Source organism: Oncorhynchus mykiss, unplaced genomic scaffold (genome assembly GCF_013265735.2).
Source record: "Oncorhynchus mykiss isolate Arlee unplaced genomic scaffold, USDA_OmykA_1.1 un_scaffold_186, whole genome shotgun sequence".
Lineage (NCBI taxonomy): Eukaryota > Metazoa > Chordata > Actinopteri > Salmoniformes > Salmonidae > Oncorhynchus > Oncorhynchus mykiss.
Genome location: NW_023493673.1, coordinates 267,501 through 273,837, shown reverse-complemented (window position 1 = coordinate 273,837; position 6,337 = coordinate 267,501).

The following is a 6,337-nucleotide window of genomic DNA, read 5'->3' as shown; positions in this document are numbered from 1 at the left end:
AGTAGTCTGTTACTATCCTGTCTCTGAGAACTACATTCTACCAGTAGTCTGTTACTATCCTGTCTCTGAGAACTACATTCTACCAGTAGTCTGTTACTATCCTGTCTCTGAGAACTACATTCTACCAGTAGTCTGTTACTATCCTGTCTCTGAGAACTACATTCTAACAGTAGTCTGTTACTATCCTGTCTCTGAGAACTACATTCTAACAGTAGTCTGTTACTATCCTGTCTCTGAGAACTACATTCTACCAGTAGTCTGTTACTATCCTGTCTCTGAGAACTACATTCTACCAGTAGTCTGTTACTATCCTGTCTCTGAGAACTACATTCTACCAGTAGTCTGTTACTATCCTGTCTCTGAGAACTACATTCTACCAGTAGTCTGTTACTATCCTGTCTCTGAGAACTACATTCTACCAGTAGTCTGTTACTATCCTGTCTCTGAGAACTACATTCTACCAGTAGTCTGTTACTATCCTGTCTCTGAGAACTACATTCTACCAGTAGTCTGTTACTATCCTGTCTCTGAGAACTACATTCTACCAGTAGTCTGTTACTATCCTGTCTCTGTCTCTGAGAACTACATTCTACCAGTAGTCTGTTACTATCCTGTCTCTGAGAACTACATTCTACCAGTAGTCTGTTACCGTCCTGTCTCTGAGAACTACATTCTACCAGTAGTCTGTTACTATCCTGTCTCTGAGAACTACATTCTAACAGTAGTCTGTTACTATCCTGTCTCTGTCTCTGAGAACTACATTCTAACAGTAGTCTGTTACTATCCTGTCTCTGTCTCTGAGAACTACATTCTACCAGTAGTCTGTTACTATCCTGTCTCTGAGAACTACATTCTAACAGTAGTCTGTTACTATCCTGTCTCTGAGAACTACATTCTAACAGTAGTCTGTTACTATCCTGTCTCTGAGAACTACATTCTACCAGTAGTCTGTTACTATCCTGTCTCTGAGAACTACATTCTACCAGTAGTCTGTTACTATCCTGTCTCTGAGAACTACATTCTACCAGTAGTCTGTTACTATCCTGTCTCTGAGAACTACATTCTACCAGTAGTCTGTTACTATCCTGTCTCTGAGAACTACATTCTACCAGTAGTCTGTTACTATCCTGTCTCTGAGAACTACATTCTACCAGTAGTCTGTTACTATCCTGTCTCTGAGAACTACATTCTACCAGTAGTCTGTTACTATCCTGTCTCTGAGAACTACATTCTAACAGTAGTCTGTTACTATCCTGTCTCTGTCTCTGAGAACTACATTCTACCAGTAGTCTGTTACTATCCTGTCTCTGAGAACTACATTCTACCAGTAGTCTGTTACTATCCTGTCTCTGAGAACTACATTCTAACAGTAGTCTGTTACTATCCTGTCTCTGTCTCTGAGAACTACATTCTACCAGTAGTCTGTTACTATCCTGTCTCTGAGAACTACATTCTACCAGTAGTCTGTTACTATCCTGTCTCTGAGAACTACATTCTAACAGTAGTCTGTTACTATCCTGTCTCTGAGAACTACATTCTACCAGTAGTCTGTTACTATCCTGTCTCTGAGAACTACATTCTAACAGTAGTCTGTTACTATCCTGTCTCTGAGAACTACATTCTACCAGTAGTCTGTTACTATCCTGTCTCTGTCTCTGAAAACTACATTCTAACAGTAGTCTGTTACTATCCTGTCTCTGTCTCTGAGAACTACATTCTACCAGTAGTCTGTTACTATCCTGTCTCTGAGAACTACATTCTACCAGAAGTCTGTTACTATCCTGTCTCTGAGAACTACATTCTACCAGTAGTCTGTTACTATCCTGTCTCTGAGAACTACATTCTACCAGTAGTCTGTTACTATCCTGTCTCTGTCTCTGAGAACTACATTCTACCAGTAGTCTGTTACTATCCTGTCTCTGAGAACTACATTCTACCAGTAGTCTGTTACCATCCTGTCTCTGAGAACTACATTCTACCAGTAGTCTGTTACTATCCTGTCTCTGAGAACTACATTCTACCAGTAGTCTGTTACTATCCTGTCTCTGTCTCTGAGAACTACATTCTACCAGTAGTCTGTTACTATCCTGTCTCTGAGAACTACATTCTACCAGTAGTCTGTTACTATCCTGTCTCGGAGAACTACATTCTACCAGTAGTCTGTTACTATCCTGTCTCTGAGAACTACATTCTAACAGTAGTCTGTTACTATCCTGTCTCTGAGAACTACATTCTACCAGTAGTCTGTTACTATCCTGTCTCTGTCTCTGAGAACTACATTCTAACAGTAGTCTGTTACTAGATAGTAGAGACAGAGATAGTAGAGATAGTAGAGACAGTAGAGACAGTAGAGACATTAGAGACATTAGAGACAGTAGAGACAGTAGAGACAGTAGAGGTAGTAGAGACAGTAGAGATAGTAGAGACAGAGATAGTAGAGATAGTAGAGACAGTAGAGACAGTAGAGACATTAGAGACATTAGAGACAGTAGAGACAGTAGAGACAGTAGAGGTAGTAGAGACAGTAGAGATATGAGAGACAATAGAGACAGTAGAGATATTAGAGACAGTAGAGATAGTAGAGGTAGTAGAGACAGTAGAGACAGTAGAGATAGTAGAGACAGTAGAGATATGAGAGACAATAGAGACAGTAGAGATAGTAGAGACAGTAGAGACAGTAGAGACATTAGAGACAGTAGAGACATTAAAGACAGTAGAGACAGTAGCGGTAGTAGAGACAGTAGAGATAGTAGAGGTAGTAGAGACAGTAGAGATAGTAGAGACAGTAGAGATATGAGAGACAATAGAGACAGTAGAGACAGTAGAGATATGAGAGACAATAGAGACAGTAGAGATATTAGAGACAGTAGAGACAGTAGAGGTAGTAGAGACAGTAGAGACAGTAGAGACAGTAGAGACAGTAGAGATAGTAGAGACAGTAGAGACAATAGAGATAGTAGAGATAGTAGAGACAGTAGAGACAGTAGAGATATGAGAGAGTAGAGATAGTAAAGACATGAGAGACAGTAGAGATAGTAGAGACAGTAGAGACATGAGAGAGTAGAGATAGTAGAGACATGAGAGACAGTAGAGATAGTAGAGACAGTAGAGACAGTTCCATTTGGGATGCATCCTCAATGTGGTGTTAACAGAGAGCTGCGATATTAATACCTCATTAGAGACCCCTTTACATGGGTCTCCCGAGTGGCGCAGTGCTAGCTGTGCCACTAGAGAACTAGAGAACCTGGTTTGAGTCCAGGCTCTGTAGCAGCCAGCCGTGACCAGGAGACCCATGGGGCGGCGCACAATTGGCCTCAGCGTCCGACACATTGGTGCGGCTGGCTTCCCGGGTTAAGTGTTGTGTCAAGAAGCAGTGCGGCTTGGTTGGGTTGTGCTTCAGAGGATGCTTGGCTCTCGACCTTCACCTCTCCCGAGTCCGTACGGGAGTTGCAGCGATGAGACAAGACTGTAACTACCAATTAGATACCACGAAACTGGGGAGAAAAAGGGAGAAAAAAAACAACAATATGTACAACAACAACAAAATTATTTCATTTTCACTGGAGCCGGTGAAAATATGTTATTGGTAGAGATAGTAGAGACAGTAGAGATAGTAGAGACATTAGAGACAGTAGAGACAGTAGAGACAGTAGAGACAGTAGAGGTAGTAGAGACAAGGCACTGAACCTCAACTGCTCCTGTAAGTCGCTCTGGATAGGAGCGTCTCCTAAATGACTAAAATGTATTTTTTTAATATTTATTTTTAAAACGTCACGCTGTGCAGTGAGCTTACAGGTACTGTACGATCTAAAGAGATGTTACACATTCAACACCAGGGCAACAAGAAAGAGAAGCCACTTCCTCAAACCTTTGGTGAAGAGTGTTAACGGCATGGGCAGGCTGGGCTGCAGTTGGACCTGATAATGACACTGCTTGTTGTATTCCAAGCAATAGACAAAATCCTCCAAGGCTATACTCTCTCTCAGAGAGAGGGGGCGAGAGAGAGAGGGGGGGCGAGAGAGAGAGAGGGGGCGAGAGAGAGAGGGGGGGGCGAGAGAGAGAGAGGGGGCGAGAGAGAGAGAGGGGGCGAGAGAGAGAGGGGGGCGAGAGAGAGGGGGGCGAGAGAGAGAGGGGGCGAGAGAGAGAGAGGGGGCGAGAGAGAGAGGGGGCGAGAGAGAGAGAGGGGGCGAGAGAGAGAGGGGGGCGAGAGAGAGAGGGGGCGAGAGAGAGAGAGGGGGCGAGAGAGAGAGAGGGGGGCGAGAGAGAGAGGGGGCGAGAGAGAGAGAGGGGGCGAGAGAGAGAGAGAGAGAGAGGGGGCGAGAGAGAGAGAGAGAGGGGGCGAGAGAGAGAGAGAGGGGGCGAGAGAGAGAGAGAGGGGGCGAGAGAGAGAGAGGGGGCGAGAGAGAGAGAGGGGGCGAGAGAGAGAGAACAAACTGTACTGTAACTGATTAACAGGAAATTGATAAAAAGTTGTCCTAATCCTTACAGACCTCCTTGTATTGTCGTTGACTTGCATGCTGGGAAAAGATAAAACTGCCTTTAAAAAACTATTTCCCTATCCTTCTCTCTCTCTCTCTCTCTCTCTCTCTCTCTCTCTCTCTCTCTCTCTCACTCTCACTCTCACTCTCTCTCTCTCTCGCTCTCTCACAGCAGGCGGGGGGCTATCGGCAACACCGTGTGCAAGCTAGCAAAATAGCATGCTATCTAGCACACAAGTTCCTAACTAGCAAGCTTGCTAACACATGGCGTTAGCCATTAGTGGTAGTTAGTTAGCAAACACATGGTGTCTCCCCAGCCTCCAGTCTGCTGTTCTAGCAGGAGGCGGGGGGCGACCGGTTCTACACTGCCCTGCCCTGCACTGCCCTGTCCTGCCCTGCCCTGCCCTGCCCTGCCCTGCACTGCCCTGCACTGCCCTGCCCTGTTCTACACTGCCCTGCTCTACACTGCCCTGTCCTGTCCTGCCCTGCTCTACACTGCCCTGCCCTGCTCTACACTGCACTGCCCTGCTCTACACTGCCCTGCCATGCTCTACACTGCCCTGTCCTGTCCTGCCCTGCCCTGCACTGCCCTGCACTGCACTGCCCTGTCCTGCCCTGCCCTGCACTGCCCTGCACTGCCCTGCCCTGTTCTACACTGCCCTGTCCTGCCCTGCTCTACACTGCCCTGCCCTGCTCTACACTGCACTGCCCTGCCCTACACTGCCCTGCTCTACACTGCCCTGCCCTGCCCTACACTGCCCTGTTCTACACTGCCCTGCCCTGCTCTACACTGCCCTGTTCTACACTGCCCTGCCCTGTTTTACACTGCCCTGCCCTGTTCTACACTGCCCTGCCCTGTTCTACACTGCCCTGCCCTGCTCTACACTGCCCTGCCCTGCTCTACACTGGGCAGTGTAGAACAGGGCAGGGCAGTGTAGAACAGGGCAGTGTAGAACAGGGCAGTGTAGAACAGGGCAGTGTAGAACAGGGCAGTGCAGAACAGGGCAGTGCAGAACAGGGCAGTGTAGTGTAGAACAGGGCAGGGCAGTGTAGAACAGTGTAGTGTAGAACAGGGCAGGGCAGTGTAGATCAGTGTAGTGTAGAACAGGGCAGGGCAGTGTAGAACAGGGCAGGGCAGTGTAGATCAGTGTAGTGTAGAACAGGGCAGTGTAGTGTAGAACAGGGCAGTGTAGAACAGGGCAGTGCAGAACAGGGCAGTGCAGAACAGGGCAGTGTAGTGTAGAACAGGGCAGGGCAGTGTAGAACAGGGCAGTGTAGTGTAGAACAGGGCAGGGCAGTGCAGAACAGGGCAGTGTAGTGTAGAGCAGGGCAGGGCAGTGCAGAACAGGGCAGTGTAGTGTAGAACAGGGCAGGGCAGTGTAGAACAGGGCAGTGTAGTGTAGAACAGGGCAGGGCAGTGCAGAACAGGGCAGTGTAGTGTAGAACAGGGCAGGGCAGTGCAGAACAGGGCAGTGTAGTGTAGAACAGGGCAGGGCAGTGTAGAACAGGGCAGTGTAGAACAGGGCAGGGCAGTGTATAACAGGGCAGTGTAGAACAGGGCAGGGCAGTGTAGAACAGGGCAGTGTAGAACAGGGCAGTGTAGAACAGGGCAGTGCAGAACAGGGCAGTGTAGAACAGGGCAGTGTAGAACAGGGCAGTGTAGAACAGGGTAGGGCGGTGTGGAACAGGGCAGGGCGGTGTGGAACAGGGCAGGGCAGTATAGAGCAGGGCAGGGCAGTGTAGAACAGGGCAGGGCGGTGTGGAACAGGGCAGGGCAGTATAGAGCAGGGCAGGGCAGTGTAGAACAGAGCAGGGCAGTGTAGAATAGGGCAGGGCAGTGTAGAGCAGGGCAGGGCAGT